The sequence below is a fragment of the Zea mays genome, chromosome 2, assembly GCF_902167145.1.
Source record: "Zea mays cultivar B73 chromosome 2, Zm-B73-REFERENCE-NAM-5.0, whole genome shotgun sequence".
Taxonomy (NCBI): domain Eukaryota; kingdom Viridiplantae; phylum Streptophyta; class Magnoliopsida; order Poales; family Poaceae; genus Zea; species Zea mays.
The window spans coordinates 93,619,548-93,645,438 of NC_050097.1; the positions used below are offsets into that span (position 1 = coordinate 93,619,548).

At 44.9% G+C, this 25,891-nt stretch overlaps 1 long non-coding RNA gene across 1 annotated transcript; it reads right to left on the bottom strand.

Annotated features, from left to right (window-relative positions):
* Positions 1-878: 878 nt before the first annotated feature.
* On the bottom strand, positions 879-4,669 carry LOC109944524 (uncharacterized). The gene is made up of 2 exons (XR_002267592.1): positions 4,364-4,669; positions 879-1,117 (listed from the first exon to the last, which is right to left on the bottom strand). It is a non-coding gene; the product is annotated as an uncharacterized lncRNA (long non-coding RNA).
* Positions 4,670-25,891: the final 21,222 nt, after the last annotated feature.

Here is a 25,891-nt window from a genome sequence, read left to right on the forward strand (position 1 = left end):
GAAAACACTCAAGGGTAAGATAGGTAAGGTTCCAACAGAAGGGTTGGAGTAAAAATTCATTACCGAAGGAAGTTACAAGGAATTAACGAGATCACCAAGGATGTGCGAAATAAAATGAACGCTCATGGATCATCGAGAAACAAGGGTGGTCAAGGGCATGTTAACTGAAATGTCTTGAAAAGTCATTGGGGTATGAAGGTAAGCATACATGATAATATGAGAGTATGCAAGACTCCAAGGATACGAGCATACGAATACCAAGAGAATAGAGATTGCCAAAAGATAATGACTTAACAACAGAATGGGAAAGGATCTCACAAGACAGGAAGGTCATGGTCATATAAACCGAATTGTTTAAATAAACAACAGAGGTACAAGGGTAAGTACTTTGAATTAAGGGATAAGGATACTAAAAATGCAAGGATACGAGCATGTCAATAACAAAATGGAATAGAGATGGTCAAATGGTAGCAATTTAATAATGGACAAGGAAAGAGTCCCAAAAGACTAAAGGCTATGGTCAGGGACATCTACAAAGATGTCGCAAGCACAAGAGTGAGAACAGATCTAATAGATTGAGAAGAGTATAGACCACACTAGAATAAAATACTTTTGGCAAGGGGGCATATAGGAGCACAACATAGAATTAGTTGAGGTGACCAATATTTTGAAGCAGCATCAAGGATGAGGTGAAGTAACAGTCAAGAAGTCCTTAAAACGGCCAATGCTACTCTAGGTTAGCGGTCTTACAGTCAGCATGACTTTGATACCACTTATGTCACACCCGGTTTTGAAGGTAAACCGAATGCGAACCATGTACGTGCCAGGATCAGTAATTCACGTACACGGCGATTACAAAAATGACTCATCATAGCACAATGCTTCAAATTACAATAAAGAGTAAGTAATAATTTTACAGACTAGAGCCATTTACATAATATAAATCAAAGTACACAGAATCGAAACGTAGCCAACGTAAACAACCCACCACAGGCATCTGACTGGGGGAGGTCACTAGCCTAATCCTCGAACTCATCAACGTCCTAGAACTCCTGGAGATCCACCTCGATGCCTTCTTCTCTTTCTTTACCCGAGCATAGATTGCACTAAAGGCAACCTGGTGTTTTGTGAAAGCAAGGGTGAGTACACATCAACGTACTCAGCAAATGTCCTGTTTGGCTGAGGTGGACTAGCTTTATGTGGAGTTAAGTCAAGCAGTTGCTTTTAGTTGGTCAGGTTATTATTACTAGTAGAAAGCCAGGTTTTAGCATTAACCCAAGTTATTAACCCAAAGTACCCTTTCCAAACGGAAAGAATACCACTTACCATTACCATAGTCAAAACCATCATTCTCATTGCCACCTGTAATCCGAACATCTCTGATCAAGTACCACTAATCAATGGAGCTCCCTTGGCCGCTCATAACCGCGAGCACAGCTGATATATCAGTTTTCAAACACTCTGCAGAGGTTACGCACTTTACCCACAAGCCGTGATTCCATCTTGCCTCGGGCCGATCAAACCCTTAAACACTACCAAGGTGAATAGGCAGGGTCTCACTACGTAGCCTTTACAAAGATTCTCTGGGGCTGTAGCCACCCGTTAGGTTTCCTAAATGCACCGCACTCCTCCCCAAGGGGCGAACCAACCTTGGCAGAGCGAGCCGCATACACCGAGCCCCATTAACGGCATGACGCGAAGCGAACTACACCCCAGTTCCTCTAATTACTCAGCTAAGGGCGTCCCACTCCACCCTTATGGTTGCACTATTTTCCCAGGCGGTCATCCAACGAACAGGTCCTTACAGAGAGGCACTCGAGAAACCGCTCGAGCCCCCTAAATTATCACCAGTCCAATGTCATAATCATAATGACAACATCGTATCATAAGTGTTCACATCATGTTCATTGATTAAGTAAAGCAATAGCATGAATCTAACCATAGTAACCCAGAAGGTAATCAAGGACAAGGTAAATAGAACGCTAGTCAATCCTTAGGTTGTTCATAGTATGCAGGACAGTGAATTATAAAGTAAATGGGACATAATGGGTCAGAGGACACTTGCCTTCACCAAACAGATGCTTAGGGTCTTCAATCTCGTAGAACGCGAAGAGCCAGATCACTTGGTCGCCAACGCTTGATCGTCGATTCCTCGAAGCTTGGAAACGAATCGCGATCTAGTCGCAATGCAAAGCGAAGACAAACAGGCACAAGCAAACAAACGTATATGCATAAGAACAGTACACCATTCAAAGAAAAACATAATAAAACATGCAAAATGAAATAGAGCGCGTTACTACGGTCACACGAGGAAAAAAGAAATGCGATAGCCAAAGCTACGGCCCAGAAGTTATAACGTTTACTCTACGCAAGTAGTCGTCAGGACATTTAATTCGATATTATAAAGTATAACTTATAGCCGCTATGTAGTTTCGATTAAATCTACCACACGAGCAGCTATCAAACAAATAACTAATATAATTAGCACGAGGGATTCTAAGCGATGCAAATTTACGACGCACGAAACAATACGACAGCGTGCAGACGACGCGCGGACACACGCGACATAGCACGCTGACGACACACGAGACAGCGCGCGAGACCAGCGCGAACGAGAACGCCACCACGTGCGGAACAACACGTGCGATAGGTGAGAAAACTAAATAGGTGACACAAACAAATATTAAATAAACAAAAAGTAGTTAACTTAATATTTGCCATGTCAATGTTTACTATAAACACGCAAGTTGAACACTACACATTTAATCTAATTGGGATATTAATCTAATAAATATTAGTCGAGCAAAATTAAGTTAATTATCTAAAATATGTGACCTCACGAATTAACGTTATTAACATGAGAATTTATAAACAACAACAATTTATTATCATACGCAGACGCCGCGCGACACACGAACAAGACGCGCGGCACGAACTCGCGAAAGAAGAGACGACGACGCGCAAACAGCGCCGGAATGACATGCGAACACGCACGCGATAACGTGCGAGCAATGCGATAGTGCGCAAACAATGCGCGACGACGCGCGGACACACGCGACTTAGTGCGTGGACCACGCGCGGCTACGCATGCGATCCTCACGCGTGATACATGCGGGCAACGCGTACAAAACAGCACGCACGACAGCACGCATGCACACGCGAATGACGCGCGCCATACGCGAGAAAAGCTAAACAGACATCACGTTTACATTAAACAAATATTAGTTGAAAACATCTGAGTCAGAACTAACCACATTAATTTGCATCTATAAAATCACCATTTTAAAACTATACCTTAATTTAAATTAGAATGTCATTTAAATAAATCTTGGATTAATTACCTATATAACGAAAACATGTGTTGCGACCAAATAATATTACTAAATGTAGTCGAGGTTATTACGAAGTCGCTACGACCGAAATGAGTCGACACGGACACGCCACACAACATTATATTAAATAACTAACGTTTCTCGGATTTAGACTATGTGGCGCTATTCTATTGGTCAAAGGCTAATTGTACAATGGACCACATGGGTCACAACCGTAGACAATCTTTAGGATCTATGGCATTAAGGAACATGAGATTAAATGGCATGCAAGTGGGGGCCACATGATGCACGATTTGTGATGGGTTGGATGGCATGCATGTTTCCTGGTCGCATGCGGGGTGCATGTGGGTGGGGCCCAGGAGCAGTTTCTTTTCTCCTTCACGCAGAGATGGCAGTTTCTTCTCTCCTTTCTTTCTCTGCACATGTCACACACGCAGGAATGGAGAACCGACCATGGGGTTTCTTCCTCGGATCTTCAGCAGGTGATGGCTAGCAGGCGCCTGCACGGGGAAGACAGTAGGGGCGCTACAAATGGTCTGCTGAGCACCGGCGAGGGGAGGGAGCGGCTGGACACGCCTACCAGCACAAGGGCGAGCGGCTACGCGAGATAGAGGCTGCGCACGCGTGGTGGGGCGCTGGGCGGGGCTTCGACTGGCCAGGCTTCGCCGGCGGCAAGGCGAACGATGGGGCTAGGCTCGGGCGCGGGCCACCAAGGGCCTCTTGGCCGCGCCCTGGGCAAGGGGGCAGGGGATGGGCGGGCTGGAGCCGCGCCCGGGGCAGACGACGCCGCGCCATGGGGCGTGCCGCGTCCGCGACTGGTGCACGATGCCGGGCCTGCGCTGGTTGCCTCGCGCGCACGCCAGGACGCCAGGCTCGCCGGACTTGGCCGCGACCTGGGGCCGGGGTGGGGACGAGGCAGGGGCACGCGCGCTGCACGGGTAGCCGGAGCTGGGTGCCGCGCGCGGGGCTGCAGTGAGGATGCGTCGAGAGGGAGAGAGGATGGGGGAGAGGAGGGAAGGGAGAGGACTCACTTGGAACCGCCATGCGCAGGGACATGGTGGTCCGGCCGGCGATGAAGCGCACCAGGGACGGTGACCGGCGAGCTCCGATGGGGGAGGAACCGGAGTAGGGATGGTGGCGCGGCCTAGGGAAGAAGAGGCGCTAGCCCAGGGCAACGCGACTGAGGCTCGAGCGGACGTCGAGCGTGGCCGATGCCAAGGCGCCGAGCGCTGAGTGGCGGAGGTGAGCAGGGGGAGGGTGCGCGCTTGAGCTCATGCTCCCTGGACAGAGGGAAGGGGTGCTCGGCCATGGGGAAGAGCAGGGGATGGGGTGGAGTGCTGTGAGAGAGAGAGGATGGGGAGGGAGAGAAGACGGGGTGGAGGAGAGGAGCAAGAATTGTTGGCGGTTGGGTGTAGGTGTGGGAGTGAGATGGGTCGAGGGGGCACGCGGTGTGGGCTGTGGCTGGGAGTTGGGCCGCGCTCGGAAGCCGGTCCGCAGGGATGATTGGGAAAGGTTGTTTTCTGTCTTTTAATTTCTCTATTTCTTGCTCTTGTTTTCTATCTTCTAATTTATGTTATTTTCTTTTGAATTCAACTTCAAACACAAATTTGCGGACTACATGAATGCACAACTAGAATAAATCAACATACAAAAAGAAAAGATGATCCAGCATGTCGTGCAACAATCATGACCCTTATTGGGTTTTATTTTACTCAGCTTAAAACTTATATAAAATAACTCTCCATTATTTAGAAAAAAAGAGAAGAAAAGCGATAAGGGAGAGAGTAACACCTGAATTTGGTGGATAAAAAAAAATTTATACCCCCAAATTCGGGGTGTTACACTGGGCTACTTCGGGGAAGCCGAGAAGAAGCTAATTCGTTTTGGCGGAGAAGAAATCACTCCGAAGCCAGAAAGTGATGAGGTGGTAGTTTACAGAAGCTTTTTTAAAGCAGGATTGAGGTTTCCTCTACATGGAATGATTGCAGATGTCTTGGAGAATTTCGAAATTTATCTTCATCAGCTAACTCCTAACGCTATCGTTAGGCTCAGCGTCTTCATCTGGGCTCTTCGAAGCCAAGGAGTAGAGCCACTTGCTGAAGCCTTCTGCCGGGTGCACGAACTTCACTATCAGACGAAGGCTAGAGAAGATGGACTACACGAGAACTTCCGCTGCTATAATTTTGCCTACCACAAAGACATGAAGACACCGGTGGTTAGCTACCGCACCAAATGGCCAACCGGTTGGAAAACTGAATGGTTTTATGTTAATATTGATGAGAAGAAGGAGAAGCTAGTTCAAAGCCCACTGGACCTAACCTTCGGGTTGACTAGGCCCCAGTGCCGCATGACGCCAGAGTCATCATGCCCAGATGCTGTGGGCGAATTTAGAGTTGTGTCCGAGCATATTGGCACTAGGGATTTGGTTCAAGATTATTTAGCCAATAGAGTATTCCCAACATTAAATGAATGGAACATGCTGAAGCTCAATGGAGAAAAGAAAAAGAAAGAACTTCTTCGACTGCCCTATTAGTTCAAGTTTAAGAAACATTTCAAAGAGCGCAATCAAGAGTGGTTAGAGATGATCGAAGCCATGTGCAATGAAATCTTGGGCAATTATACGAAGAAAGAGGACCAATTGATGACGGCAGCCTTCGGCACCCGGCCAAAACGAAGGCTGAACCGAGTAATGGACGCTATGAATTTTGAATATCTAGACTAGGGGTGGAAACGAGCCGAGCCGAGCTCGGCTCGCTGCGGCTCGTTCATGCAACGAGCCGAGCTCGGCTCGGCTCGCTCATCTGGCGAGCTCGAAAAAGCGACTCTGCTCGGCTCGCTACGGGCTCGCGAGCCGGCTCGTCGAGCCAATGAGCCCAGCCATAAATATAAATCTGCTCTCTAAATTATAATATAAAATCTTAAAAATATTTTAATTAACATATTTTAAATTAGTAAAATAGATATATCACTAATATAATATAGAAAACAGATTATTTTTGTATAGTAATCTCAAATAACATAAAATATTGTCTAATTTGTACTAATATTATATGGTAATTAAGATTTTATGTAACAAATTGTTGTTGGGTCGAGCCACGAGCCAGCTCGCGAGCTGCACTGAGCCGAGCCGAGCTGGCTCGCTCTTATCACGAGCCACAAAAACAGGCTCGGCTCGGGCTCGTTCTGAGCGTCGAGCCGGTCCGAGTCGAGCTGAGCTGCTGCGAGCCCGAGCCAGCTCGTCGAGCTCGAGCTTTTTTTCCAGCCCTAATCCAGACTATGAACAGTTAAGCAAAGGTGCCGAAGGGCCAAAACAAAAAAGAGTTGTCAGTGTTATGCAAAGGCAAGCTGCCAGAATGATTAAAGAAGATGAAAATTTGGCAAAAAAGAAAAAATCCAGTCCTGAGCCGAAGTTGGCCGTTTCGAAGAAAAGAAAAGCTACAGCTTCGAAGCCAAAAGCTGATTTAGAAGAAGAAATTCCCTGAACACCTTCTGCCACTGACGTAGAAGAAATTTTAAAGGTAATGACCGAATCTCTACCTAACAAGCTAAGTCCACTGGGACCGGAACTGATGAAGCTTTTACAGAAGAAGAAGGAGCCTTCGCCTGCCGAGAGGCTCGCTGAACAAAAAAAGCGAAGAATTATTACTATGATTGAGGCTATTGAAGAAACACCTCCATCGGCCTTAGCGCTGAAAATAGCAGCAACCGAAGCCACAAATTTGGAATAATACACTTACTGATATTGATGAAATGATTTTGAATATGGCTGAGCAAGATACTGCTGCAGCTGCTGAGGAAACCCCGGCCGCAGTGCCTGAAGAAAGGGAGAAGATGCCTGAAAAAGAGAAGGAGATTGTCAAGGATGTTTCGGAAGAAGAAGATTTCAACTTTCAAAACATAATTCGGCAAGAGTTGTCTAAGGCTGAAAAAGAAGAGGTGAAGGACTATGCTATATCTTGCGGGTACCAGCCAGGGGCGCTGCTCTTCGGAGGTATAGACGAAGAGAGCTTAGGTTGCCTTCGAGACCGGACTGGCGCGAAAGTTGTCAGCACTTTATCGAAAAGTGTTGGCTTCCCGAAGCTCGAAGCCGATCTCAGCAGATATCGACGGCAGCATATCGCCAGCAGCTTATTTTATTCTAACTTTAAGGTAAAATTCTTCCCTTAACTTTTTATTGTTTTGATATGAAGATGTTTTATGATGAAGGTTATTTTGTCAGAGCCTACTACTGAGCAAAACCTTGAGGATGCAACAAGACCTCGAGGACAAGAAAAACGAAGTTATAATTGAGGGCTTAGAGAACAAGATTAAAGATCATGAAGCTGCCCTAGAAAAGAAAGACTTCGTAATCCAAACAATGGAAGGTTCACTGGCAGAAGCTCAAGCCGAGATCGCCAGATTGAACAGTGAACTTTCCATGAAGTCAAAAAGCTTTGAGCAAGAGAAGAAAGATTTTGAAACAAAACTTGAAGCTGAAGATGAAAAAAGTTCAAATCTGCAGATATCACTCAAAGATCTTCAAGAAAGATTTTTAGGCTTCGGCACCCAGTGCATTCAACAGCTGAAGCAGGTCTTCAACTCAGTTGGAGCCAGTTCCCAAAAAGTTTAAACCTTCGGTTGAAGACCTGCCGGGCACATTTGATCATATTGAAGGTGAAGTTGATGCTCTCGACGAAGTTATAGCTGGACATGGTGACTTTGTGCTCTGCTAGCTTCTCGAGGCACAGCTGTTGCTTTCATGAAGGCTGGCTGTACACATGGAAACATTGTAAACAGACCAAACTTCAGACTGTCACCAGCAGACTTGGATGACATCCCCGGCCTGGCCCGAAGCATTGGAAACATATTCATTACTCAAATCTGGGCAAAAGGCGGGCGAAACTTGGCTGGTGACGAAGCTCGAAGCCACCTCAAGCCGGTAAGAAACTTGTGCCTGCTGCTTTACTCCTTGAAGTTTGCACTTTCCTCATACCGCTTTGATATGTACAGGATGACGAAGCCGAGGAGCAGTGAGCCGAAGCTTGGCATATGATCCGAAGCTTAGTGGATGATGATGAAGCCGAAAACCTTGCTGCGAAAAAAAACTCTAGAAAAACTCTTGTATTATCCTTGTAAAGAATATTGTAATTTAAGAATCGGATACCATTCTGTAAATTTGTCCATACCTTGTAATATATTTCTACCTTTCCGTTCATGTATGAACTGCTTTGATGTGGACGAAACTTGTATTTTTTGAGCCGAAGGTGAAAAACACCTTCCCTTCTTTTCGTACACAACGAAGCATGAAACTGCTTCGTTTCCTTTCGCCGAAGCCTTATCCTTAGGGCCGAAGCAACTGTCTGTATTTGTATGATATGATGATGATGATCCTATGTATGTCTAAATGAATGTTTATGAATGCAATGTATGATGTAATGTATCGTGCAAATGAATGCCCAAACACACACATACGAAGGCACATCCATAACCTTCATTCCCTAAGGAATGGCTGAAGTCTCTTTGTCGTTTATTTTTCGGCTGCACCGCTTATTTTCGGTGTAAGTTCTGCATCCCCTTAGGAACGTCTTTTGAACTTCTTCGCCTTCTATTTCGGCGGTATTCGTGTTGACTTTTCGCGCTTCGCCTTATATTTCGGCGGTATTTGGCTCTGCATTTCCTTAGGAACGACTTTTGAGCAGAAAACTTACTCTGCGCTCCCTTAGGAACGGCTTTTTGTAGCTTCGTCGTGCTCTGCATCCCCTTAGGGACGACTTTCGAGCTTCTCCCTGTTTTTTTTTCTTTTCTCTGCACTCGATGGTGCATGCTCAGATTTTACATTTACATATTTTGGGGGATTTTGCTCTCGTAGAGCTAAATAAGAAAGGAAAAATTACAAACTATGGCCCCATTAAAAACCTTTCTCCCCCTTTGGAAAGGAAAAGGGTGCCATAAGAAAAATGAAAAAAGATTACATCAATTTATACATAATACCGTCGAAGCTCATCCACATTCCAAGATCTAGGAATGTCGTTGCCATCCATATCCTTTAATCTGTAAGAACCGGGTCTTGACGAAGATACTACCAGAAAGGGTCCTTCCCACTTCAGCTGAAGCTTGCCTACTGTGTCAGGGTTGGCCACTCTCCGAAGCACCAGATGTCCTGGCTAAATGTTTTTCAACCGAACTTTTCTATCATACCATTTTATTGTTTCGGCTTGATATTTGTTGATATTTTCCACATCCTGAAGTCTGGTCCCTTCTATAGTATCTTTTGCCACAGAATAATTAGCTTTGTCTTCTACCAAAGCTACTGTTCTTATTGACCCCGCTTTAGCCTCTTCGGGGCTTATAGGTTCGTCACCAAACAATAACTTGAATGGTGTAAAACCTATTGACCTTGATATAGTTGTATTGTGGCTCCACACCACTTTAACCAACTCATCTAGCCACTTTCCTCTGGGCTGATTGAAGATTAACTTCATTATTCCTGACATTATAATGCCATTTGCCCTTTCAACTAGTCTATTTGATTCCGGGTGCCTGACTGATGCAAAATGAATTTTTGTGCCGATCTGATCGCAGAAATCTTTGAAAGTTTCAGCATCAAACTGTGTTCCATTGTCCATAGTTATAGCCTTCGGCACACCAAAGTGACAAACTATATTCTGCTAGAAGAATTTTTGGACTGTAGCCAAAGTTATTGTAGCCAAAGGCTTCGCTTCGATCCACTTAGAAAAATATTCTACCGCCACTACAACATATCTCAAGTTGCCCTGCGCTGGTGGAAGTGGACCTAGCAGATCCAGGCCCCATCTTTGCAACGACCAGGTTGGTTGTATTAGCTGAGTCAACGACGAAGGTTGTTTCTGATCCCTTGCACATTTTTGGCAATTTTCGCATTTTTGAACCAAATATGTTGCGTCCGAAGCTGCCTTCGGCCAATAGAATCCTTGTCGAAAAACGTTTCCCAGAAGAGGTCTGGACCCAATGTGGGATCCACACAATCCTGCATGTATCTCCTTCATCGGTTCTATACCTTCGGTTCTGGATAAGCATTTGAGAAATGGGGAGCAAACTCCGTGTTTATATAATTCCCCTTCTATTATGACATATGGTCTTGTTCTGGCTTCCATTCTTTTGTTATAAACCTCATCATCCGAGAGACAATTACCCTGGAGGAAAGATATAATCACAGTCCTCCAATCTTCACTATGGATAGGAGATATTGTGAGTACTGTTCTTTCAAGGAGTTCAACCGAAGGTGCTCTTATTGTCTCAAAAAATACTTCCGAAGGTAGAGGAAGCCCCTGTGCCGCTGACTTGGCTAGCAGATCAGCATGCTCAATTTCCCCTCTTGGAATATTCTTAACAGAAAATCCTTCGAAAGAAGCTTCAAGCCTTCGAACTGTGTCCACATATTTCTCAAGCTTCAGATCTCTTGCCTTGCAACTCTTGTCAACATGACCAGAAATAACCTGAGAGTCTGTTTTAAGGACTGCCCTTCTTATTCCCATTGCCTTTAACTTTTGAAGCCCCAAAAGTAAAGCTTCGTATTCAGCAATATTATTTGTACAACTGAAGTCAAGCCTTGCTGCATAGCAAGTTCTGACTTTGGAAGGTGTAACTAGGACAGCAGCCGCACCTGCACCGAAGGTTCCCCAGGAACCGTCGCAGAACACTGTCCAAGCTTCATCATCTTTACTTGCTTCTTCTTCCTGAGCCTATGGCGTCCAATCAGCAATGAAGTCTGCTAACGTCTGGGACTGAATTGAGGATCTATGCACATAGTCAATACTGAATTCATTAAGCTCTGCAGCCCACTTTCCAATCCTTCCGGTAGCTTCTCTGTTTCTCATAATATCCTTCAGAGGCTGTGACGAAGGAACAATTATATGGTATGCTTGAAAATAATGCCGAAGCTTCCTGGAGGCCATTAACACAGCATACAACACCTTCTCCAATTTTGTATAGTTTTTCTTTGATAAACATAGAACTTCGGAGACAAAGTATACTGGGGCTTGCTTTTTAATTTGTCCTTCAAGCTTCTCCTCTACAAGCACCGCACTCACTGTAGAGTTCGAAGCTGCCACATATAATAGTAATGGAGCCCCTGGCGCATGTGGAGTTAATGTTGTTAGATCAATCAAGTATTGCTTTAGCTCTTCGAAGGCTTTCTGTTTAGCTAGGCCCCATTGGAAAACTTCGGCTGACTTTAGTATTTCAAAGAATGGCAAGTTTCTTTCTGCTGATCTAGATATGAATCTATTCAGTGATTCCAGTCTTCCTGTCAGCCGTTGGGCCCCCTTCTTTGTGCTTGGCGGCTCCATCCGAAGGATAGCTTCGATCTTGCTTGGGTTAGCTTCAATCCCCTTCGTTGAAACTAGACAGCCAAGGAACTTACCCTTCTTCACTCCAAAGACACATTTTTCTGGATTTAATTTCAGGCTAGCTTGCCTGAAATTAGCAAATGTTTCCTGCAGATCAGTAATGTGATTTTCTTGCTTCGTGCTTTTTACTATGATATCATCAACGTATAATCACATACTTATCTTAGGGTCTTGAGTGAACTTAAAACTTTTAATCATCTCCTTTATGTTTTAGGGGGCTCTTAGAGAGATTTAGTTGTATAATCTTAATTTCTTCTACAATTCCCCTTTTACTTTCTATTTATGCTTGTTTTTGAGTGCTCTTGAACTACCATGGTGATTTAGAAGTTTCCAAAAATGTTACAAAAATTACAATGGGTAAACATTGGTCTCTCTAGTTTATTCTACCAATTTGAGGTTAGAATTAATTTAGATAAACCTTGGGCAAAAATAACAAAAGTGAGGGTAAAGGGTCACTTTTGCACTATAACTCTGAGTTAGGTGAAGATTCTGGACTAAAATTTATTTTGCTAAGATTTATGGGTGATAATAGGTCTCTGTGCCAAAAATCACAGAAGGTGACCTAATGGTTATTTTGTTGTGATTTTCTAAAGTTTATTGTCAAAAGGGCACTTATAACTCACTTGTTGTTTGAAAAATATCAAACAACAAAACTCATATTTTTTTCTAGATTCATGCTAGCATATTAGTAGTTATCCCAAGGATTAAAGTGGTTTCTCCTTAGGGTTATTTTTCTAAGATTTTTCTAAGTTCTCACTGTTTTTAAGGAATAAAATGTGGTGCATTCCTTTTGTACTAACAGAGGGTTCACCAAAATTTTCTCATGAACTATGTTACTTAAGGAAAACCAGTTTGTACCGAGGCCCCTAGGGTTTTCTTTAACTATTTCTTTCAACGGTGCCCCTGCGGAACTATTTCCATGAGTCACTGACATCGCAAAAACCCCCCTAGCTTTTCTTTATTTCAACCCGGGCTCCTTCCCCATTGTAACAGTGACCGCAGAGAGGAAAAGGGTGGCGCGGCTTACCGGCGGCGAGGGAGGTCCGGTGAAGGGCTAGGTGAGGTCCGGGAGGTCCTGGCGGTCACGTCGAGGTGCGGATCGTCGACGGTGATGGCCGTAATAGGGCTGGCCGCGTGCGCAGGCGGTCGGGCTCGTCCGCGGCGTGTGCTCTGGCCTGCTCACGGCAGTAGGGTTCAATCAAATGGCACAGGGAGCTTCACGGGATGCTAAGGATGTTATAGGTACAAGGAATCGACGTATGGCTTACTGTGGGGCTCGGTCTACGTGCGACGACGGACAGTTGAAGTTCGGCGACATCGATCCGGTGCCTCTGGTGAGGTGATGTTCAATCCGCGGCTCGGGGAGCTTCACTGAGGTTCGAAGAAGCTATCCCAAGGGTCGGACGAGGTGGTGGATGGCCAGCTTGGTCGGTCTACGGTGGTCGTGGCTTGCGCGGCGGCTGGCACGCCGTTCTCCGGGCAAACACCGTCGAACTCGGGCTCGGGCGGGGTTAGGAATGTGCGGGGGTGTACGGTCGAGACTGGTGTGGGCTTTATAGCCACGGGCGTGGGCATGGGCACGGGGGTGACATGGCGCGGAGCTGCGCGCGCAGACCGAGCGTCGAGGGTGTGCTCTGGCATTGCCAGGGCGCGTCGAACACGTGGTCGTGTTCATCTGCCCAAGTTCTTGCGCCTGTAGAGGTCACAAACGTGTGAATCTCGCCAAATGTCTTGTGCAAGATTTCTTCCTGGCACCTAGAGCTAGCTAGTTCATGTGAGTTCCAAGGGAAGATCTGGCCTAGCTTAGAAGATATGGTGGCGCCAATTCTTGTCTGTCTGCACTGTTCACAGCGACAAAAAGGATGCCAAACCGTGTCAAATGACCTTGGTTTGGGTTCAAATTTTTCAGGGGTGTGCCTTGGGTAATTTAGCCACTTTTTGTTATCTGGACCAAGCGGTTTTGGCACCAGAACAAGGGTGAACACATCTGATCTTTAGGCTAGGGCTGATTTGGGACTTATAGAAATTTTGATGGCTCTAGTGTGCTTTCCACTTAGTGAACTGATTTGGGGTTTTTGTTGGGCCTTTTTGTAATATCTTCCTTAATACATTTTGTAGATTTACTATTATACTTCATCTTTGGTAAAAGGTTTCCTTTCATGATTTGGCCATTTGCATAATCTTTTCCCTTTTATCCCATGTTTAGGGTTTAATGGCTTAAGGGGGAAATTAGGGTTTTAGAATCTTTTCTTGAGTGAGAATGTATGAAGGCTAGGGTATCCCTATTAATATGATCAATACTTAGCTTAGCCATGATTCTAAAACTTTTAGTGCCTTCACTTTCTATTTTACATATTGGATAAGAGGCCATAGGTGGGCTCCTTTGGCCAGGGCCTTGGGTAACACCTGGGGTGTTACAATCACATGTGATTTTAATTGGACAAGAGACACCCAAATTTAAGGAACTAAAAACCCAAGTTAAGTCTATTCATCTCAAGAACCATACTTTAACACCATCATATACCTCAAGTGGGGAAAATATTCAATACCCTAAAACCACCCTAATTGAGCCATTTGGGCACCAATAAGGAATCTAATGAAAAGGATATGAAAAACATAAAATCATGTTTTGTACCAAATAACAAGTATGTAGCACACTAAATAATCTACAAAACATAGTAAGAAAGTCTACCAAAAAGGAGCTTGCAGCATCCACAAATCAGCCACTTAATTAGGAACTTCAACTAAAATTCAGGAAATTCAGAATTCTAAAATTTGACCTCTTCATAAAGATCGATCGTGTTCTCTAATTTCCAAAACTCAAATCCGTATGGTCCAAATATCAAAGTGGCGTCAAATTACCTTGAACACGCCCTGGCAAAGTTTGAAAGCAAATCTTAGCCGTTTTACATGATCTTGGCATGGATTTACCTCGGGACGCGGCAGCCAGACACTCAAGACTTGACTACGCGACAACTCTCTGTACACGACCGAAAACCTCTCGACTTCCACACTAAAACGACAAAGCAATGTAGGGAGAACATATCTTGTATTGTGATCTTGCCCAAATACACCAAGATATGGAGCCTATGAACGGTTAAACGCGGGCAGAAGCAAAGCGCCACATGCTCGGTGCCTCGCCAGCCCGCCCGAGCGAGGACTCGCCGCGGCAGCATGCACCCCCGCATGCCTACGCCTCGCCCCCGCCTATAAGTGCCGCAAGGCCTTAGGAAAGTAATAAACACATGTCCGGAAATATGGTAACCGGTAAGCCTAGTACCTGGGTGAAGCCGAGCACAGACTTTATCCCTCACTTGTCCTGAGACTGGGTCTCCCATGCTAGCTATGGTGGGTGCAAGTGCAGCCACTGCACGGTGGCAGCCGAGCTCAGTGGGGCATTGCATGCCAAGGCGGTGAGCCCTGGCCACGAACGTGGAATCGATGGGGACGGTTGATATGTGTGGGGATGGAGTGCCCCTACATGTCGTGTGTTTAGGTTTACCTTGCAAGGTTAAAACTCGATTTGAATCGTCTGCTTCTCGCAACTAATGAGACTGCTTGACCACTTGTACTGCATTGAGTAAAAAGTGGAACGAGGTCTTACTTGAGATAATATGCTCATTGTACTAAATGATTGTTACCATGTATGCTTAGAAAGGAGAAAACCTAGCTTAATAAAATATGTTAGAACTAATAAAGCTAAAACTATTTTTTTGACTCAGCTAGTGCTTTTGGCAAACCAAACCCCTCAGCCAAACAGCTGCATGGTCTAGAGGTAGAGGACTAGACTCCTCATACCAGATAAGTCTAGCTGAGTATTAGTATACTCAGCCGTGCTTGTGGCATATTTTTTTAGGTACACTACAAGATATGGTTGATGGTGTGACTTGGCCTTCCACCCTGCCACCAGGTTGGACGGTCGAGTGGGATGCTGCCACGATAGGGAGGACCAGGAGGAGTAGTGGGCTAGGCCTTGCCCTATTCCTCAGTATCGACGTTATCGATTATCCACTGCATTTTAATTATGAACTTGTTATCTTTTATTAAAACTCCGATTTATGAAATAACTCCAGTACCTTAATTTGTGGTTTCATGTTTATTGTATTCTCCTATGTCTCACCTTCGTGTGAGCTAGTGGTATTCGATCCTTAGTAAGTGGCTTTATCAGACTAGATCTGAGGGACTGACGTGTTATTCCAATTTAAGTGTGTTGCTGCCTCTAAGGCGTGACTCGGGCACTTAAGCTGGAATAATTCGGGTGGTTCTGCCATAGCTGGTATCGGAGCGAGTACCATTACAGGGGAATCAATAAGTCATGAATGCCAACTTTTCAAAACTAAAATTTTCTTAGAAACCAGTGTTGGATCGTCAAGACTAGAACGCTAGACCTAGGACAAAAGGCCTTAAGAATAGTGGGGAAAATAGGTGGCTATACAAGTAGGCCATATAGGCCAACCTTAGAATAGTAGGGATGCCCTAGAAGCACCCCTCTGATCGGTGAGAAGATGTTCTTTCCAGCACGCATGCATTATAAAACATGAAGAAATTAGAAGTTAATGAAAAATGCATCAAATTATGAACTTAACAAGCATTGTTATTAGTGGATAAGGAAATGAGTTGGAATAGATAAATCAGACTTAACCCACCTCCTTTTAACAACCCGGGCACAAGTTTCTCCTTACCACTACCATAACACTTACATCTGGCCCTCTTTTCACAAATGACTTCATCCACCCCTATCAATGGTGGAGACACTCATTTCAGTTTTGACTACCTTTCCCACGAGGGTTTTCCCTCCATCTTGTGGGAGGTGCTCTGCTCCGCCGGTTACCCTACACCCCTCTGTATACGGTGCAGCTATATGAGGAGCATCGGGTGCCACGTTGCAGGGTTTGGCTGACCCTATAGTCTCACCCTCTGCAGCCGAGATGGAGTTCCCTTGACTCCAAGATTGTCGGGTTCAGGGCGGACGACACCACCGAGGCCACAACACTAAAAGCCCTGACAACCTTCTGCGGATATCATCCCCTGGAGATGATGATGCACCCACTGGGACTCTTCCCCGCTAAGAAGAGGGATGACCTCATGTGGTGCAACCGAGTGAGTCACGTGAAGGACGTGTGGGCTATGCATCCCGACCAAGTTAGGAGGATCACTATTCAGTGTATGAGCGCACTTTATCGCCTACAGGCCCTGCAGAGCGACGCCATGGCACACCTCACTGATCTCGCCCAGACTACGAAGATCACTCTCGACAGTCGAGAGGACTTCGTGGTCGACTTGTCTTTAGAATTGGTGGAAAAAGACCTACATGTGGAACATTTGAGCCAGCGCATCGTGACTCTAGAGCAGCAGGTGGAGATCCGGGATAACACCATCAATATCCTAGAGATCCAGCTCCATGATGTGTAGGAGGAACTTGAAGAAGCCAACGACCACCTAGAGGTGCACCACCAGGACATGGAGGCAAACGAGGCAGGAAGCGAGGGAGAGGAGGATCCCGAGGAATTAGAGCCAACTTTCGGCCCAAATGCGGCTCCCTCCGGAGTGCCCCTTCACCTGCATCCAGCGTTGCATCTACCACTCAAGGTTGATGGGTTAGTTTGACATATTAGGAGGATAGGAACCCACACGAGCTTAGTTTTGGTATCAGATTTTGGACTAGGCTTATGGGTGAATCCCCCTAAAATGTTGTACCCCAGGGAAGACTTTTGTGAACAATGAAATGAATGCAGTCATATTATCCTGATTTGGTTAAATATTATGTTATGTCATTTTCTCCATATGATATAAAGAATATTGCTCGGAATCATGAATCGAGGTAACAAAGACGAAATTTCTGTTTTCAGATGGTAGCTAGGCACCGTCGCGGGCAGAACGAGCAGGTTCCCCTGCCACCTCCTCCAGCTCCCACGATGCAGGAGCTAATGGCTCAGTAGAATGAGATTCTGCGATAGCTGGTGCAGCGCCAGCCCCACCCTCAGCAGTATGGTGGAGGCCAGCAGCAACGTCCTCCGACCGCGACAATGCACTAGGAGTTCTTGAGCACGCAACCGCCTTTGTTCACCAAGGCAGAGGACCCACTGGACGCCAATGTGTGGCTAAGGGTTGTGGAGTCCAAGTTCCCACTCCTCATGGGAGCTTGCCCCGACGACGCAAAGACCCGCTTCGCCGCACAACAGCTTCATGGACGTGCTAGGACATGGTGGGACCATTTCCGTGCCATGTTACCCTCTGACCATGTGGTGGCATGGGAAGAGTTCAAGACGGCTTTCAGGGAACACCATATTCTCGTAGGGATTCTAGATCGCAAGCTCAATGAGTTCTTGGCATTGACTCAAGGAACTCGCATTGTGTTGCAGTATGCCTAAGCCTTCAACGACCTGTGCCAATATGCGGGCTATCATGCAGATTTAGACGAGAAGAAGAGAGAACGTTTCCGCAGAGGACTCAACACCAAGCTTCGTGAGTGCCTCAACATTGTTCGTGCTGACAGCTTCAATGAACTGGTCAACCTTGCCATATCACAGGAAGACTGTATTGTAGCTCACCAGGCAGAGAAGAAGAGGAAGGCACCAATGTCAGGATCCTCAGCTCTGCCTCAGAGATTCCGGATTGTCACCAATAGTCAGAGCTGAGGATGCCAACATCAAGCAGGAAAATGGGTCATCATGCCGCCACAGCAGCAGCAAGCACCCAACCATTTCCCCGCTCCCGCTCCAAGGAAGAATCAGCCTCAGCAGCAGTAGCAGTTCTGCCAAGGGAATGGAAACAAATGCTTCACGTGTGGCAATACATGCCACTATGCCAAGAATTGCCCACGGAATCCGCCAAGGTAGATGCCAGCACCCAACCAAGACAAAGGGAGGAAGCATAAAGTACAAGTCAGGCAAGGGAAGCTCAACTTCACTACTCTAGAGGAGCTACCTAAAGGAGCGCCCGTCATGACTGGTACTTTTTCCATTTTTAATCAACCTGCATTGATTCTGTTTGACTCTGGTGCATCACATAGCTTCAATAGCCAGAAGTTCAGTGTCAAATGTCAACTGCCTTTCTATCATACCCAAGGGTATTTCATGATAGCAAAGCCTGGGGGCAAAATTGCAACAAACCAACTAAACCGCAGTATATCTATCCAGCTGGGAAGCAAGGTGTGCAAGACCACCCTCCTCTTTTTGGGGATGGATAATGTGGATATCATTTTGGGCACTGATTGGATGACCCAGCACCAAGTAGTGCTAGATGTCGCCCACCGCATCGTTGAAGTCCATTCCCCCACCTGTGGAAAATTCACCTTATATCTGCCCAGCCAATAAACCACTCGGTCATGTGCTTTTTCCATGATAGAGCTACCCTTGAAGAAGATTCCAGTAGTATGTGGGTATGCAGATGTTTTTCCTGACGAGTTGTCAGGAATGCCGCCGGATCGGGACATCGAATTCGCCATTGAATTGCAACCAGGAACAACACCTATCTCCAAGAGGCCCTACCGGATCCCACCCGCCGAGCTGGCGGAATTAAAGAAGCAGTTACAAGAATTGTTGGACAAGGGATTCATCCGCCCAAATACTTCATCGTAGGGATGTCCAGCCTTGTTCGTAAAGAAGAAGGATGAAAGCTTGAGATTATGCATAGACCGCCCACTCAATGTGGTGACTGTCAAAAACAAGTATCATTTGCCTCGTATTGATGTTCTTTTCAACCAATTGGTTGGAGCTAAGGTGTTTTCCAAAATAGACCTTCGCTCCGGCTATCATCAGATCATGATACGAGCCAATGATATTCCAAAGACTGCCTTCTCAACCAAATATGGGTTGTATGAGTATCTGGTGATGTCGTTTGGGTTAACAAATGCACCCGCATACTTCATGTATATAATGAATTCAGTCTTCATGCCTGAACTGGACAAATTTGTGGTGGTCTTCATCGATGATATCTTGGTGTACACAAGAAACGAAGAAGAGCATGTTGGTCATTTGCATGTAGTGCTCCAACGTCTATGAGAACACCACCTTTATGCCAAATTATCAAAGTGTGATTTCTGGCTAAAGGAGATTAAATTCTTGGGTCACAATATCTCTCAAAAAGGAATAGCAGTTGATCCAGATAAGGTCAAGAAGTAATGATCTGGAAGCCACCAACAACTGTTCGCCAGATTCGGAGTTTTCTGGGATTGGCCGAGTATTATCGACGATTCATTCCAGACTTCTCCCGAATTGCGAAGCCCATGACAAAATTGTAAAGAAGGGAGCAAAATTTGAATGGGGTCAGAAGTGTGAAGGTGCCTTTCACACTTTGAGGCAACATCTTACCACAACACCTGTGTTAGCGCAGCCTGACGACAATAAGTCGTTTGATGTGTATTGTGATGCCTCTGGCACTGGACTAGGATGTGTTTTGATGCAAGACAACCGAGTCATTGCCTACGCATCCAAGGCACTCAGACCTCATGAGCAAAATTATCCTACTCATGATTTAGAGTTGGCAGTCGTGGTTCATGCATTGAAAATGTGGAGGCACTACTTGATGGGAACCCACTGCAACATCTATACAGATCATAAGAGCCTCAAGTACATCTTTACTCAAGCTTATCTCAACATTAGGCAGACAAGATGGCTGGAATTGATCAAGCACTATGACTTGGAAGTACACTACCACCTGGGGAAAGCCAATGTGGTAGCTGATGCCCTAAGTCGAAAGTCACAATACAACTATATGTTGATGGATTCTCGCATCAATACCATGTGTGATGAGTTGAGTAAGACGAGGATTGAAGTAATTCCTTCTGGTACATTGCCTTACATCTCCGTTGAACCAACCTTGTTAGACCAGATTATTATGGCCCAACTCGGTGACAAGGGAGTGCAAATCATCAAAGATAATCTTAATCAGAAAGTGGAGAAGTATAAGTGCTTTCACCAAGACAGCAAGGGGATAATATGATTTGAAGACAGATTTGTGGTTCCTAAAAATAGAGACCTCAAGAAGAGACTCTTGGATGAGGCTCACCTCTCCAAATTCTCCATGCACCCGGGAAGCACCAAGATGTACCATGATTTGAAGCCCCTGTAGTGGTGGACCAGGATGAAAAGGGAGATAGCCAAGTATGTATCGGAATGTGACACCTGTTAGAGGATAAAGGCAAGCCACTTAAAGTCAACTGGTGCCTTGCAACCCTTATCGATACCTTCATGGAAATGGGATTACATCAGCATGGATTTCATTGTGGGTCTGCCCAACACCTCTCGACATCATGATTCAATCTGGGTCATTGTGGACTAATTGACGAAAGTGGCACATTTTCTTTGAGTGCACACCACCAATAAGGCTCATAAGCATACAAAGTTGTACATTGACCGAATTGTGTGTTTGCATGGATTACCCAGGACAATTGTCTCTGACCGAGGAGCCCAATTCGTAGCCAGATTTTGGGAGCAACTGCAAGAGTCCTTTGGAACCAAGCTGTTAAGAAGTTCAGCTTACCACCCCTAGACTGATGGTCAGACCGAAAGGGTAAATCAGATTCTTGAAGATATGCTACAGGCTTGAGCGATCGATTACGACAAGAACTGGGATAAGTGCCTCACTTTGGCAGAGTTTGCTTATAACAATAGTTATCAATCCAGTCTGAAGATGACACCTTTTGAAGCCTTATATGGAAGGAGGTGTTGAACAACCCTCAATTGGTCACAACCCGGCGAAAGAGAAATCTTTGGGCCCGACCTGGTGTCGGAAGCCGAAAGAAAAGTCAAAATGATTAGAAAGAACCTAGAAGCTGCTCAGGAAAGGCAAAAGATTTACCACAACAAGAGAAGGATAGTTTGAAGTGGGAGATTTCATATATCTGAAAGTATCACCCACAAAAGGAGTGCAAAGGTTTGGGATCAACGGCAAGTTAGCTCCTCGCTACATTGGACCTTATGAAATCATAGAAGCATGTGGACCTATGGCATACAAATTGAAGCTACCTCCAAAGATGTCTGCCATCCACAATGTATTCCACGTATCCAAATTGAAGAAGTGTGTTCGGTTACCAATAGAGGTCATAACAGAACCAGATGTGGAGATAGAACCAGATCTATCATCCCAAGAACACCCTTCCAAGGTTCTAGATTCCAAGGAAAGATCAACTCGTGCAAGAACGATTAAAAGTATAAGATCCAATGGAGCAACCATTTGGAGGAGGAGGCTACCTGGGAGACTGAGGATTTTCTACGCTTGAACTACCCCGATTGGCTACCTAAGGAAGTTGGTACGTAACCATATCCCAGGCCCCTCGCCCTCTGAATCCAAATATAAGAAAGATGACCTTAACATAAACCAAGTTAAGCTATGAAACTAAAACAAGAAGGGCTTCCTTCTGAAGTTGCAAAAAGGATGACATTCGAAGAGCAGGTTTTCTAAAGAACCTTATCAATCAAACCAACCCCGAGAAATCAAGTTGTAACCTCCTCCTCACCCCTGGAGAACCCCGACCCAAATCTCGGGATGAGATTCTTTTAAGGGGGGAGGGTTGTAACACCCTAGTGTTACTCATGGTTATTTCCTCAGTACCCAACTGGTCACCATTATCACATGTGATTTTAAATGGACAAGAGACACTCAAATTTAAGGAACTAAAAACCCAAGTGAAGTCTCTTCATCTCAAGAACCATACTTTAACACCATCATATACCTCAAGTGGGGAAAATATTCAAAACCCTAAAACCACCCTAATTGAGCCATTTGGGCACCAATAAGGAATCTAATGAAAATGATATGAAAAACATAAAATCATGTTTTGGACCAAATAACAAGTTTGTAGCACACTAAATAATCTACAAAACATAGTAAGAAAGTCTACAAAAAAGAGCTTGCAGCATCCTCAAATCAACCACTTAAGTAGGAACATCAACTAAAATTCAGAAAATTCTGAATTCTGACCTCTTCATAAAGATCGATCGTGTTCTCTAATTTCCAAAACTCAAATCCACATGGTCCAAATATCAAAGTGGCGTCAAATTAACGTTGAACACGCCCTGGCAAAGTTTGAAAGCAAATCTCAGCCGTTTGACATGATCTTAGCATGGATTTACCTCGGGACGCGGCAGCCAGACATTCAAGACTTGGCGACGCGACAACTCTCTGTACACGACCGAAAACCTCTCGACTTCCACACAAAAATGACAAAGCAACATCGGGAGAACATATCTTGTATAGTCATCTTGCCCAAATACGCGAAGATATGGAGCCTATGAACGCTTAAATGCGGGCAGAAGCAAAGCGCCATGTGCTCGGTGCCTTGCAAGGCCGGCCGAGCACGGACTGGCCGCGGCAGCACGCGCCCCCGCGCGCGGTCGCCCATCGTGCCTGCGCCTCACCTCCACCGATAAGTGCCGCAAGGCCTTAGCTGTGTTCCCTCTTGCACCCAAACTCCCGCCCAAGCCAATGGTCACCGGAGTTCGTCGCGAGAGGCAAGCGCCACCGCCCGCCACCACTGCCCGAGAACGGCCGTCGTAGCCAGCCTCTTCCATAGACACCCAGCCGCGCCCAAGCCCTTGGACAACTTCCCCGAGAGGCCGTGATGCTTTTTCAGGCTTGAGCCGAGACCCTGCCCCACCGGAGCAGCGAGCGCGACCTCGCCGGACTTCGGTCGCCCGCCAACGCACGTAGACCGGCCTACTAGGTGAGCCATTTGCAAATTCCTTGCACCTACAACCTCCCTGACTTCTCGTGAAGCTCCCCAACTCACTGGATTGAACTATACCGTCGTGGTTAGGCCGAATTACTCGCTGGCGATGAGCTCCCCCGCCTGCGCGTGAGGTCCGACCAACTGCGACCATCTCCGATGCCAACCCACACACCGACGTGACCGCCGTGACCTCCCCGACGTCGTCGACCACTTCACCAGAGCTAAATCGCCGCCGGTATGTCTCGCCGACGTGATCTTTGCCCCGGTCACTGTTCCGTCTAGCCAGGGAATGCGGGATAGATTTAGGTTAACCCTAGGGGGTTTTCTGCAATGTTAGTGACTCAGTTGAATAGTAGACCGAGGACTAGTATGTAAGGAAAAAAGGGGAAAATACACCAGGGACCCGAGTGCAAGATGCTTTTTCCTTTCCCTTTTCGAATATTAAGTTATTTAAATCTGCAGTAACCTTGATAAATGTATAACTTGAGTATTGTTCATCCAAAAATTGTCAAACCAATTTTGCTAGGCTCTGCATAATGTAATCTGTCAAATAAAAATAGTGAACCCCATGTTTTTTGTACAAATTTTTAGAGGTTTGAATTAAAATAGGAAACTGCCCAAACCTTAATAATACAAAGAAAAATAGAAATGCTTGTATACTGGACTTGAGAAAAATTGTGGAGACACTCACCTAGTAGATACACTGTTTAAAAATAATAAACACCACAATATACAAGACTAAGTCAGATACATCCATTAATAACTATTTCTGCCCAAACTTTAGGAAAATGAAAAAGGGGATAGAAAATGGAAACCAGAGAGTGACTATATTTTTCCTAGTATGCCTAAGTGATATAGATCATAGGAAAAATATATGGAACCCTGGTCTAGTGCTAATCTAAGGTTATAGTTTTATTTAGCACTACAAAAATACCCCCCCCCTATTGCAACACTTTTTTGCTTTGCTAGAAGTTGAAATAAGTGTTGCTAAGGGTTATACCAACACATAATTATGTGTTGCCTATGCTGCCGTTGCTAGGGACTACTGCAACACTTATATATATGTTGGTAAGCCATGGTATAAGTGTTGCTGTGGTGCAATGGATATTTATTTCCTACTGCAACACTTACATGTGTTTGTACCGGCAAAGACGGGTTGACCTGTATTGGATTTGGCAACATTTTGTTTAGATTTATGGCAACACATTTATGTGTTGCAATGTTATTGAACCGTATAACAATGACAACATTTAGAATGGATTTGTGAGAGCACATATATGTGTGTCAATATACAGAGTAGCACAACTTAAAATAATCACCACTTGCAGCGTATACAAATATTTCTGGACACAAAGATAAAAACATATGACTCATCTTAAACAATATTCTAAACAATATTGAACTTCATCCTAGGTAAATTAGGAAAGCTTTTTCGGTAGCATAATCTTAAAGTTCTGTATAAATCTTGGAGCTCTAAAACTGAAAAGAAAATATAATCAAGTGTGGATCCATAGTGCAGCTCTGAAACTAGAATCTAGCAGCTCTGAAACTGAAATCAGCTGGCAGCTCTGAAACTGAAATCAGCTGGCAGCTCTGAAACTGAAATCAGCTGGCAGCTCTGAAACTTCATCCTAGGTACTGAAACTGATCAACAACAAGAAAGCATTTTAGAAAAATATATGTGCAAAAGAAATTGATAGTTGCATTACATAGTAGTATCAAGAAGTTGATCCAGGTTCGAAACTGAAAAAAGAAGCAAACAAAATGTAACATGTTAATATAAAGTAAATGAATGAAACATTCCTATGTTGTGTTTAGTTGGATTGGAACACATAAGCCAAGCAGAATTCAGATCCTATGCAATGCGAGGGCCTGGACGAAATTGAGTAGCATCTAACATCCTATTGCAGTACTTGAGTGTTGCCATCCACAAATAGTAACAACACCAAACATCATAATTCCTGTAATCATTCAGTCAGCCGAGGGATAAGGATTAAAGAGCTCACGACCTGCCGGGGTGGCCACTGGACATAACATCACACACATGTTGGTTTTTTGTGATTGTAAAAGATCAATCTCAGTAAAACACAGCCATGTTTATTACTATATATCTGATTGCAACAACTTCAAAAGAAAATCTGATTGAGTTAGGGAAGCTTCAATGTGAAATGATTCATGAATATTAACATTTTTGCTAGAGCACACTACTCAGTTTGACCCAGCCATGTCATATTTGCTGCCTTTTTTGCTTGTCCTCCTCACCAAAATCCCAAGCTCTCCCTCACCAAATTTATATATGTACATCTAACACACTGATGTCTCCTAACCTATTAGCTCAAACTTGATGTCTCTATTCATGGAAGATATAGAGTTTTTATGGGGCCAATTAAATACCTTAGCAATCCCGGCGCTATTATTCATCCCATGTTATCAGTTAACCTTTTCATTCTACAAAAGGAATTAGAATACTTTAACCAAATGCAATAATGAGGAGAATAATGTCTTGTTAAGTGAAGTGATGA